This window comes from Megascapheus bottae, chromosome 7, assembly GCF_031878675.1.
Source record: "Megascapheus bottae isolate mThoBot1 chromosome 7, mThoBot2.hap1, whole genome shotgun sequence".
Taxonomy (NCBI): domain Eukaryota; kingdom Metazoa; phylum Chordata; class Mammalia; order Rodentia; family Geomyidae; genus Megascapheus; species Megascapheus bottae.
The window spans coordinates 30,076,903-30,090,633 of NC_143515.1; the positions used below are offsets into that span (position 1 = coordinate 30,076,903).

At 34.3% G+C, this 13,731-nt stretch overlaps 1 long non-coding RNA gene across 1 annotated transcript; it reads right to left on the reverse strand.

The window, feature by feature from the left end:
• On the reverse strand, positions 1 to 5,304 carry LOC150060499 (uncharacterized). Its single transcript, XR_016536132.1, has 3 exons — positions 5,249 to 5,304; positions 1,526 to 1,643; positions 1 to 79 (listed from the first exon to the last, which is right to left on the reverse strand). It is a non-coding gene; the product is annotated as an uncharacterized LOC150060499 (long non-coding RNA).
• Positions 5,305 to 13,731: the final 8,427 nt, after the last annotated feature.

Genomic DNA, 13,731 nt, shown 5'->3' on the forward strand with positions numbered 1-13,731 from the left:
CTTGGAACTTAGTGATGAATGGATAAGGAAGATGTGGTTCAGTACTTTTCAGCCATAATAAATAGTGAAATTTTGTTTTCTGCAATAAAATGGGCGAAGATCATTCATTAACTAATATATATATGTATAATATGTATATAAAATACTGTGTATATACTATGGTTTTGTAATTGATTTAAATATTAATATTTCTGAAGGATATCAAATATATCATTTTATTTTATTTTTGGTAGATTCCTTTTTATATTTTGCTAGTCCTGGGGCTTGAACTCAGAGACTGAGCACTGTCCTTGAGCTTTCTCAAGGCTAAATCTCTACCACTTGAGCCACAGCACCATTCCAGCTTTTTCTAGGTATGTGGTAGAGAGATATCGAACCCAAGCTTTGTGCATATAGGCGAGCACCCTACCACTAGGCCAAACACCAGGCCTTTATTTTTATTTTTTTAAATATTTTTTCTGAATTGTTTTTTCTTTCAGCATATTCATTAGTTTCAATTTATTGCTCTAAAGGTCAAATTGGAAATAAAATGTATATCTAATTATGCCTACCAGTTATTTCTACTATGCATTAGTTTGTCTTCTAATTAAGTAGTTACTTTCTCATAGTATTTTTGTTTGATCATATTCAAATATCTCATTTATTTTCTATCTATATCAGTGTCACATGAGATCAATGTGATGATTATTTTTTGGCCAAGTATTTAGCTAAATGGTTCTTAACTATTTATGACATAATGTGTGCTGACTTCAGTAGCCAGCAATATTGTAAGCAAAAGCACAGGTTGACTGAATTGGGAAGAGGCTCCTTTATCCCCTATGTCAGATGTGCCCACCTACTAGATTGAGAAAACATCTACCATGTTCAGCTGCTGCAGTTATTTTTAGCAGATTTGACAAGGGCAAGGTCATTGGTATAGGTCACTGTCCCTATCTTGTGGTGACTAGATAGTCTTGTCAGATACACAGCAAAAGAATGTATGCAATGTCCCTTCAGGATCTTTCCATCCTATCTTTCTGAATTTTTCCAAAACATGGGTTTTAAGAAAACAAAACCATCTATAATGAATTGTTCTCATGATGCTGTGCCTCCTGAGGGTGGGCAGGAGTGGGAGGAGTATGTACATGTGGCGGAGGAGAGTTCTCAGATCGCTTCTCAGAATACTGCTGAGAGGCTAGAGAGGAAACAGTGTTCATTTTCACTGTTATATCCTCTATGCCATGAGTCAGGGTAAAGGAAATAAGGAAATGATATAGGCAATGGCTACATTCTTTTGTTCTCTGTTTTCTGAAGTCAGTTTGAGGAAAGTGATGTGGAAAACCATTTCATTTCTTACTTTTGAGCCCAGATCCACTTTACCCACAGTATTTCCTCCCAGATACCACATTCAATAATCACATTTAATTCATTGCACTTCTATTTTGTATCAAGTTGTTACCTTGGTTCCCCTTTCTACTACCCTACTCTATAATATTTATTTGATTATTATAATAAAACTGAGTAAAATCTCTGAAGTTCTGTTTACCTTCAGGGATTTGGCAGATTCTTGAGTCTAATAGCATTTTGATTCAGTTGCTCAGAATGGAATAGTGTTTGATGTGTTTCAGACATTGGATGTTTCATCCTTTTAATTTTTAACAAATCTAATTTTAGAGAAGAAAATTAAATCTGTATTAGTACAACACAGAAATAGGACTACATCTTTAAACAATTATTTAAATATAACCATTAAATAAATATTTAAATATTGATATCACTTTGAAAAGATCTGTTTTTAACTTTTAACTTCATCATCTTTTGTTGTTGCCTTATTTATTTTATTTAGTCAGTTGTGGGGCTTGAACTTGAAGAGTAGGAGCTGTCTCTGAGCTCTTTCTTACTCAAGACAAGTGTCCTGCCAGTTTGAACCACAGCACCACTTCAGGTTTCTTCGTGGTTAATTGGAGATAAGAGTCTCACAGACTTTCCTATTTGGGCTGGTTTTGAATCATGATCCTCAGATCTCGGCTTCCTGAATAGGCATAAGCCACCACAAGATTCACTGCTTAACAAGTAGAAACTATTGTATTCTGTTATTCTACCAGTTTTCCTACAAATATCCTTCTGCTCCGAACTAAGCATGGTGTTTATAACCTGAATTACAGCATCTGAAGTTTGTAGAGAGTATATTTGCTGACTCTCAACTTGAAGAACCAAATCAGAAGTTTGGGAATCCATAAATACATGACTTAATAAATGTTCCCAAAGAGGTCGGGAGTTTGGCCTAGTGGTTAAAGTGCTTGCCTAGCATGAACGAAGACCCGGGTTCGATTCCTCGGTACCACATACATAGAAAAAAGCCAGAAGTGGTGCTGAGTCTCAAGTGGTAGAGCTCTAACCTTGAGAAAGTCCAAGGACAGTGCTCAGGCCCTGAGCTCAAGCCCAGGACTGGCAAAAAAATAAAATAAAAATAAATAAATAAATAAATAAATGTTCCCAAAGATACTGATGCATGCTCAGGTTTGAGATTCACTAGTTTACATTTGTTCAATTACTAGCATTTTCATATGATTTTTCATAACTGTTTACTGGATCAAACTAAAGTACAACTAAATTTCGCCATGGCTGTTATACATGTCAAAATAATTATATGTATAAAAATTTATCTTTTATTTCATTATGATAACACAAGTATGGTAATATAGACATGATACTTACCTGAGTAAGCTAATGATTGACAAATACTTTTTTGAAACATGGAAATGATCAGTTTCATCATAATTATCTTAGCAACACATTCCATTTTTTACTTTAATAAGCTCTACTACATTCTTTATCTAACTGCATTTTGATTGTAGGCCAATAGTTTAGAATTCTTCCATGACACTCTCTACTGAATCTGTTTTTGTTGTTGTTGTTGTAAAAGAGATATGTTTTTCACTACATTGTTTTGACCACATGTCAGAATATATCCTTGGGCCTACACCTGCAAGTAGTTATCAACATATTGAGAGAGCTGAGATGACTCTGACCTCCAACACTCTGCTTGGGAAACGTCTTCCCAGAAATTTAATGTGTGAATTCTATGGTTTCAATTTTCTTGCATTATACATATCAGCTCAAGCTGGCACTGTAGTCTTTGAGGTCAGCAGACATTATTAATAGACACACTGTTAGTGTTGCAGCTGGGTTAATGTGAAGTTTGAACCCACTGGTTAAAAAATGGCAAAATGTATGTGAAACTTTCTGTAACTCCTCACAGTGTGAACTTTTACTCAGGTTTTCAAAACTGACTTCCTCTCTACCTGACTCCCATTCCTACTGTTTTCTTTTTTTTTTATTATTGTGTTAAAAATTTGTTGGAATCTATTAAACCATTATAAAACTTTCTTTTACTTTCCTAAGACATTCAAATGGTGGTGTCTTTTGAAATATCATCAGATACAGAGTTCCCTTTAGGGAATCATAAAGTCAAAAAACATACTTTCCTTTCCCTAAGGTGATACAGTGGTTTATCATTCACTTTCTAAATTCTTAATTTGATTCCTAAGAAATAATGATTTTATATGCATTGTCAAATAACTGACAAGAGCCAACCTATTTTAAAACTGTTAGAATAGTTCACAATATTCCTAAAGGGCTTAATTTTTGAAGGTTTCTTTTAATGACTATATGAAAACTTTTCCCCAAACTTCTGTTTTTCACTGGAATACAGAAACACCAATTGTCAATGGAATCCTTGCATTTTTTTGTGATTACAGATCACTTTGAATGCCCCCAAACATCTTCTGCTTACTTTTCTTTAATATAAGAAAACTTGATGTTATAAAAGGAAATACAAGCAAACAAATGAAGAATGTATTTCAATAGCAAGAAGTGATTTTACAATTTTCAATTGAATGCCCTTTTCAGACAGCAGGTGGTGGGCATCAAAGCCAATGGAAAAGTGATGAAAAATAGATACGTAGATAGGTAGATAGGTAGATAGACAGGCAGACAGATACATACATACATACATACATACATACATACATACATAGAAAGATGATAGACAGACAGACAGACAGACAGACAGAGAAGAAAAGGATCCTTTTGAGGTATGAGAGAAATGAAAATGCTTGCTATCATGAGCTATGTATTAGCTTTGTCATGGCATTTTCTTGTATATGTCATCTGACTTCTGTGAACTTTAAAGTGCAGTTACAGCAAATTTTTATATTGTTCATTTCATATAATATATGCAAGATAATATATGCAAGATGTGAAGATAATATATGCAAAGTGCCTGATCCATATATACCCCACAAAATATATTTTCATTAGCTTTTTTTTTTTTTTTTTTTTTGCCAGTCGTGGGCTTGAGCTCAGGGTTTGAGCACTGTCCTTGGACTTTCTCAAGGCTAGAGCTCTGCCACTTGAGCCTCAGCACCACTTCCGGCTTTTTTCTATGTATGTGGTACCAAGGAATCGAACCTGGGTCTTGGTGCATGCTAGGCAAGCACTCTACCACTAGGCCAAACTCCCGGCTCCTCATTAGTTTTTCTTTACCATAACAGTTCTCAATCATTGATATACATTAAGGTTACTCCCAGGGACTTTCAGAAATACAGGTCATCTCAGACTTATTGCCAAAGATACTGATCAAGTTGCTCAGGGCTAGAACATGGATATCTGTATTTGTAAAATTTTCCAGGTGACTGAAATAAGTGGTTCATAATCCATTTAGAAGCTTCAGTCCTTGAACTATCATACATGAGACATGGAGGTATTTCCCATTTTGCATGCCTGATTTTGCGTGACTTAGAAGGCTGATTCAATAGGATAGGAAAACTTAAATTTGATGTTTTGGGAAGATACTTCAATGACACTGTTTTGAAATGACTAATACCTTAATTCTGTCTCAGTTCCATAACGGCTTCCCAGGGGCATTCCTACATTTTCTCATCTGATGACAATTATGTGGAATAGATACTGTAGGAATTGACATTTCTACTTAAGACACTCAAGACACAACTTTGTTAATATGAAGTCACTTTATCGCTAACATTGTTAAGTAATCATCAAATTTGGATTGTATAACAATAGTAATTATTATTAAAAAGTTAGCATAGACTTCCTATTGCTGGGTGTTTTGCAAGCACTGACTTATATAGATATCATTCCTCATTTAGAGGCAAGGAAAGTACAGTCTAACGTTCAAATGTATGCCCAAATCATGATTTGAGTTGAATTTTCTCTGATAGATACATCCTTACACCATGGCACTTACCCTTTCCTGACTCATACTACAGTCTGGAATCTTCTTCACCCTGTACTCCATGTGGCCTCAAGGGCATCATTATATTGCCAACTTGTAATCCCTAAAAAGAGAAATAGAAAAAAATATTATCATTATTTGCTTGAATTCTTTTACTTTGACTCTGGTACTTGAAGATGCAAAAATCTCTAACTAACTCCAACCAAAACTGTAGTTTTAAGAAAGAGACTTCTGGGAATAGTTGATTTTTGTGTACTTGTTGGTTTGAGTATATCAAAATTATTTTCGATTAGGAGCTGGTTTTATCCCTGTCTTTTTCAGCATCTACTCACTTCATCACATGGATTTCATTGTCAAGGATCAACTAATTATGATTATAAATGGTTATAGTCTACATTCAAGAGAGTGAAAGAGAAAGTCTACTTTACCCAAGTTTCAAGTTTACTCATAAATTCAATCATAATTCTTACCTTCTGGCCAGATACATCTTGAAGCAATCATTTTTTCATTTTTTCTTTTTATTTCCAATTTTATTTTATTGTCAAGGTAATGTATAGAGGGGTTACAGTTACATTTGTAAAGTAGTGAGTACATTACTTCTTGAACATTGTTACCAATTCCCATGTTTAATCTCCCATTTTCCTCCCAACTCCCTATAAGTTGTAAATATCATTTCCAACATATTGTCTTGTAAATATCATTATTACATTGGTTCATCCTTTGACCTTTATCTCATTATCTGGTTTTTCCTGCTTCCATTCCCTAAATAAATATATATACAATAAACTAGGTACCAAAGTCAGATACACTAACAAGAGGAGATAAATCATGAGGGAAAAACAGAAGAAAGAAATAACTTCACATAGTATATTAAAAACAACAATAATAAAGATAAACCTCTTGTTTCCATATCTTGGAGTTCATTTTACTTAGCCTTATCCTGTACGCCTAAATGCACATAGCTTTTGAGCTATTGTGATCATCTGCAAGGAAAATCCTAGACACATTATTACAAATGAAGGAAAACATGGAGTTTATGTTTATTTGGGACTGGCTTACTTAATATGATTTTCCAATTCCTTATTAATGGGGCCGTATCACTTTTTCTGTAGCATAGAACTCCAATGTGTATGTATATTACACTTCTTGATCCTTTCATCTATTGAGGGGCATCTGAGTTAGTTTCAAATCTAAGCTATGATAAACAGTGCTGCAACAAACATGGTTGTGCTGACAGGTTTAATATGGCCTAGGATATGGACATTTGGGTAAATGCCCAAGAGTGGGATTTCTGGGTCATAGAGGAACCGAAGCAATCATTTCTATGAAGACATTATGACACTATGTCTGAACCATATACTATTTCAGAGGTTGAGCATGCAGTATGTTTCTAGGAAGTAGAAAAGAAATCAAGTACAAATGGCTTATGTATGTAATCCTAGCTGTATGAAAGGATGAGATCCACAGGCTTGCTGTAGAAAGCCAGCCTGGAGAGTAAAGTGTAAACTCTCTCTCCAAAATAAACAGCTAAAATTTGAGCTGGAGATGTGTCTCAAATAATAGTGTGCCAGCAAATGAAAGTGATCAATCTGAGGGCCTAAGTTCAACCCTGTAGCAGAAAAAAAATGAAAAAGAAGAAAAACAAAACAACAGAGATGTATTTTCAAAATCAAAGTTGGTCTGTGGATGGGAGAAAGTGGGACTTCCCCATGCATATTAAGCTCCAATTAATTTTCTTTTTATTTATCACTACAATATCATGCTTATGTAAATCTTTATTTTGTATGTATTAACACATTTCTTATTTTCTTAAATTCATTCTTGATATAATTCATGATTTACAGAAGCTGAATTTTAGAGACTGTCCTTTGCATATGTATAATTCCAGAATGAACTAATTTGAAGTATAAATATTAGATAATACAGGACTAGTGTTCATCAAGAAAAATCATGGGGTGGTTGCTTTGTGAAAAAATTATATTAAACTACACTTTTCTATACATTACCTAATAAGCTGACTTTTCCATGAATATCTAAAGCATGTATAACATAGATAAGAGGCACAGATGCTGAACTATGAAGCTTAGCAATTTAGCTTGCAAATCTCAGCATCATTTTAACCTGCTGCAGTAAATGCCATGGAAGAACATTTTTGATTCAAGCATAGCAAGAAGAGGAACCAAGCTTTATGGAAGATAGAAAATTACACTGTGAAGTTTATATTCCTTTTTACTGTAGAGAGAGAGTCTTTGAAATAATTATCTGTGTCAGAAATACTTTTCAGACACACTAAAGAGTCCTTAGATCATCTGAATCCAACTGTATACACTAGGTGCCTTTATTCATAATAGAATATTGTTTTCATGACAATGAGACTAATGATGATAACATCTTGATTTTTAATCCTTTTAAATATTATTTATAACAAAATAGTTGATAATATAATGTATTATTTAATACATAATATTATTATATATAACAAAATAGTTGATAATATTTGGGGGAAGATAATATTTGGAGGTTACAAAGAATGTTATGAACTGCTAATATAATGTGAGGTCACTTCATGATACATTTCTCAGAAAGTGTCCCCATCATTATGTCATGCATGACTGTAATATTTTAGCATATTCAAGCCAACTAGAGGACATCATTGAAATGATGTCTAAGAGAAAAATATTTTTCACAGATTTATTGATTTTGAGCTCCAGTCTATGGATGTATTGGAGGTGACAGAAAAGCATGAAGATTCATTTGTCCAGGCAGCACAGATGTCCCTTTCGCAAAGTGGAAATACAATCTATTTATGACACTACAGACCAGTTTCTGCCTTCAAAGCCAGTTCATTATATACTTTCCTGTCTTCTGAATGCTTGGAAAGTATTTAGGAGAGAAAATAAGAACAAAGCTCTTTCTTTTCAGTCAAACTGATTCTTTCATGACTCATGATACAAGGATACATCTTGTTGGCAGTAATGCAGATAAATTAACAATGACACTATTCTACTATTTCCAGTACACTATTACATAAATGGATTTTGTATAATTTATGCAAATTGCTATATATTTAGCTGAACCATTAAATCACTTCATTTCAAAATATCTATTCAGTTGAACTAATGAAGTTGTAGAACATTGTCAAATAATAACAGGGTACAGAGACAGCTGTCAATAACATCCCAGTCTTATTTGCTTCTCATTTGTAAGCATTCTTATTGATATTTAGGTGATTAGCAACAATTCAGAGTAGTTTTGTATAAACTTCAGGATTCAAGAAATGTTTTATAAAAGAAATGATAATTTGGAGCAAAATCTCTTTAGAATATGCATGGTATAGTTTTCCAGTTCCACATTTCTCTCTTCCTGGGTTTTGTATTCTTTTAATAATCTTCCAACTTATAAAAAATGATTTAATGATATTTCTCCAACTTCTGTATTATTTTATATTTAAGTGAAATTTTCACATAAATAAAACTATAATGTATACAAGTTTTAGTTTCTCCTTTATTTCCCCCTTCTGTTGAACTTAATAAAAGTGACATTTTTCATCTGCTGTTGTCATATCTTTCATCAAGTAACCCTGCCTGGTAATGGGGGTGTCTAGAACTTGTCATAAATGTGGCCCTGCCTTCAATTTTCAGCATTTTTTCTCCCCTGAAAAAAATTATCTGTGCATGATTAAATGATAGATAATTAGGAAGATGCAAGATAGATAGATAGATAGATAGATAGGCATTAATGATTGATAGATTTCTGACATACAGCTTTCTTCTGTAAGCCTTACCCATGAGACTGTTTCTTATGCAACCTTTCACTATTTCTTTAATTTTTTTGGATTCTGCTCTTGACTGTTTCCAGTTCCACTAATTCTTATCTTATGACAAAAATAAAGTACTAAATATCATACTTGGGGTAATACATTATAACCATTACAGACAAAATCTTCATATAAATATACAATACATACATACATGTGTAATACATGTGGAAATATATGAGATGTATAGTATATAATAGATGTGTTTACTACATCAACTATATATAGTATATAATACATAAAAATCATGTATGTATCATATACATATAACATATATACAGAGCATATATAATGTGTTATATACATGTACACATTCATGAACCTCCATGCCCCTATACACATACACTTCTAATGACTATTTGTATTTACTATCAAGGCTTTCGAGAACCTTGGTCTGAAGACAGAAATCCTGTTATGTTCATCTTGTTTGAATGAGATCCCTCATTAACTCACAGTATTAAATGAAACACTTGAGTTAGTAACCAAATCGACAAAAAAGCGGTTGAATATATGTATGATTAAGGACTTTATCATTTTCTTCTTAGATTAATTATATGCTTCATTATACCCAAATGTGTACTTAATTTCAAATCTACTTATTTTTTTCTTAAAATTTAGTTTTTCCTTTCTGGTTTTATGTACTTTCTTTTTAAAGGCTAAGAACTATAATTTATATATCTGACTTGTCGCATGAAAAAAGATAACTTGCGCCGGCACTGGCTCACGTCTGTAATCCTAGCTACCCAGGAGGCTGATATCTGAGGATCAAGGTTCAAAGCCAGCCAGGGCACAAAAGAACCTGAATCTTGGGCCAGGAGTTGAGCTTAGTGGCAGAGTACTTGCCTAGTATGCATGAATTTCTGGGTTTGATTCCTCAGTATCACATATGTAGAAAAAGCCGGGAGTCTTGCTGTAGCTCTAGTGGTAACACTCTAGCCTTGAGAAAAAAATCCCAATGACAACACTTAGGTCCTGAGTTCAGGCCCAGGACACACCGAAAAAAAAAAAAAAAGAACCTGAGACTCTTATCTCCATTTAACCCCTAGAAAATGAGAAGTGGGGCTTGGTTCAAGGGCAGGTTGGTAGCCTTGAGCTGAAGAGCTCAGGGACAATGCCCTGGCTGAGTTCAAGCCACTGACCTACAAAAAAGAAAAAAAGTTATCTTAAATCGTTATTGAGCAAGGCTTTAGATAAATATATAACATCCAAAGAACTAAGGTCTCATAAAGACAAAAAGCAGCAAAAACAAAAGATTATGTTACATTCTGTTCTGAAAAGACAATTACCATTTGAGTTGACAGAAAAATTCTCTTAAGAAAATGAAACAGGACCAGGAGTTTAGCCTAGTGATAGGAGTGCTTACCTAATATGCATTAAGACCTGAGTTCAATTTCTTGGTACTACATACATAGAGAAAGCCAGAAATGGTGCTGTGGCTCAAGTGGTAGAGCTCTAATTTTGAGAGTTTAAGGACAGTGCTCAGGCTCCGGGACTGACAAAAGAAAAACAAAAGAAACATATTCAAAACACATGCCAATAAGTTATCTTATGTCATTTTTAGTGGCCCCTCACATTAAAATGGTTCCTCAATTTAAGGAAACAAATTAAATTTATTAAATACTGCAATTCAGTTTTTTTACTTTTTCATTGAATTTATTAAGAGGAGGAGGAGGGGAAATGTCACAAAAATCACTTGAAATACAAGAATTTTGCTATTACTTTTTTTTGACTTTTTATTTTTTTATTGTAATTAGTAAAAGGGTTACATGATATTTGCCAGGTAGAAGGTGCATTAATTCACATACATTGACACCCTTTCACATGTCTTGGTCCCCATTACCCTCCCCCCCACACCCCACACCCGCCTTGGTTTTCCCCCCTTCCCTATCCAATTTCAAATAACCAAATACAAATAAATTCAATATATCAGATAACAAAGTGAGATACTGCAACAATATGAGATAACCAAGGGACAGCAAAGGAGATGAGAGACAACATAGTACATTAAGGACAACAATCATTCGTTATATGGCTTTTGTTTCAATATCCTGGAGGTCCTTTCAATTAGCTTCATACTATATGGCCTTATGTATCAAGATTTTGCTCTATTGCAAATCTCTGCTAGTAGAGCCCAAGGTTTCTACTGATTATGACGAATGAGGGAAACCATTGAGCCTAAGTTCCTTTGAGTCTGGCTTACTTCACTTAATATGATTTTTTCTGAGTCTTTCCATTTCCTAACAAGTGGGGCGATGTCATTCTTTCTGAAAGCAGCATAGAATTCCATTGTGTACAAATACCACAACTTGTTGATCCACTCATCAACTGAGGGACATCTAGGTTGGTTCCATATCTTTGCTATGGTGAATAGTGCTGCAATGAACATTGTTGTGCTAGTGGATTTAGTATGTCCTTGTTTCTGGATGATTGGGTAAATGCCAAGTAGTGGAATTGCTGGGTCATAGGGGAGTTCTATGTTTAGTCTTTTCAGGAACTGCCATACTGCTTTCCATAGTGGTTGAACGAGTTTGAACTCCCACCAACAGTGTAGTAGTGATCCCTCCTGGCCACATCCCCTCCAGCATCTGTTGTCATTTCTTTTCCTGATCCTGGCCATTCTAACTGGAGTAAGGTGAAATCTTAGAGTTGTTTTGATTTGCATTTCCTTTATGACCAGAGATGTCAAGCATTTCTTCATGTGTCTATAGGCCATTTTTATTTCTTCTTCAGAGAAGATGATAGAGAAGATTTTATGAGAGATTGTTTTTTGTGTTTCTCTAAAAAAAATTCTCTAAAGTTTTTGGTAAATGAAGCTGTAAAGTAGTTTGGACATAACCAACACAGAGATCTCTATTATATATACAATCTGCAGCACTAAAAGCAACCAAAGAAAAAAGGTTCTTCATCCATGCCTTATATTATGGCTTGCAATTCTACCAATTTTATAAACACTAAGATTTTCCATAATCATGGTCTGGTGTCCCCAGACTCATTGAAATATTCTCATTTCCTTCCTTACTCTCTATGATGGGTGAACATGTTTCCTCAGTCATTATTGTTTGATTTCTTAAATTTTCTCCTTCATTTTATCACAGCTTATGCTTAAGAATCTTCCTATGGAAGATTCCTAAGGAATTCATATTCATAGCTATCCTTCCTTTCCATTTTGCCTAAATAAATTTCTAAGTCATTGACAAACTGTAGAATCATACTTAGAAGCAACTTTTCCAGAACATTTAAAGTCTTGATTCCAACACTTTTAGTAAATGTTATATTATTTGTCATAAAATAATTATTTCTGTTTAGCGATCTGCTTTATTTTCTTTATTTCTTTCAAGATTCTTTTCTTCCTTTGAAATTAGACTTCATTATTTCCCTCATATATAATAATTAATATATGTCTAGGATTTTCCCATCAGAGGAACACAATAGCTCAATAGCTAGTATGGCCATATGAGATGGGGCTATGTGAAATGAACTCCAGGATAAGGAAACAAGGGATTTATCTTTGTGATTGTTGTTTTTAATGTTCTATGTGAAGTTAATTCTTTTTCTTTTGCTTTATCCCCTGTTATCATTACTTTTGATTCTGGTACCTGTGTCTTATGTGTGTGTTCGTGTGTGTGTGTGTGTGTGTGTGTGTGTGTGTGTGTGTGTGTGTATGATTTGGGGAAGGGAAAGGGAACAAGAAAATGGTTAAAAAGGGTAAAGGTCTATGTGTGGTTTTAGTGAAAGTAAAGTTTGCTTGATGTAGTTTGGTGCTCCAGGATTAGGTGTGCAAACCAATGCAACAGTGACACTAGACAATATGAAATGAACTTTACAGTTTGAGGATGGTTGGGGGGAAGGGAAAAAGGGAGAAAAATGTGGTAGGGCAAAAAATGTACTCTTACATATGTAAATGTAACCTCTGTATATCACCTTGAAAAAACAATTAAATTGAAAGATATTGTACCTACATTGGAAGCAGTGAAGATTTTTTAAATTATGTAATATAATTAGGTAGTTGTATAAAGGAGTTGCCATTTAACAAAGCAGTTTTAATACAATGCATCTTGAATAATGGCATACCGTTCAACATTCTCACCAATCCCTCCCCTTATTTTTCTTAATTTATATTGAATTCTTGACTGTATTCTCCACTCTACTTCTCTCCATTTGTACACTCCTCTCTCCTTGGCTCCACCACATATCTTTACAATATCAGCTTCATTGTATGTATTCTATTGGGTTTGACTTCTGCTCTCTAAGAGATTATGCTACTCAAATTTTCCCTTGAATCTATCATACACCAGATAATACATTTGTAAACAATTGCATATAATCAAATATGTTTACTATACATTTGTAAGCTAATCCTAGTTTCCTTGCATGAGAGAAAACCCATAACCTTTGTTTCTTTGGGCTTGACTTGCTTCAGTTAATATACTTTCAAGTATTTGCATGTGGGGCCCTTCACATTAAGAGTAAAAGGCCTACGTCGTGGCCCAGTGCTCACTTCCTGGTTTTGGTGATCCAACCTACCTGTCTCTTGGTTGGGAGGTTGGCTGTGGTTTGTGATGTAAAATAAGGCTACCTCGAACCCATGGATTGGCCCAGCCACCCTCTCTGACCGCACCTACCTCCCCTTGCCCTGCCTACTTCTATGTTAATAGATTCCTGCATCTTACTTTAGCCC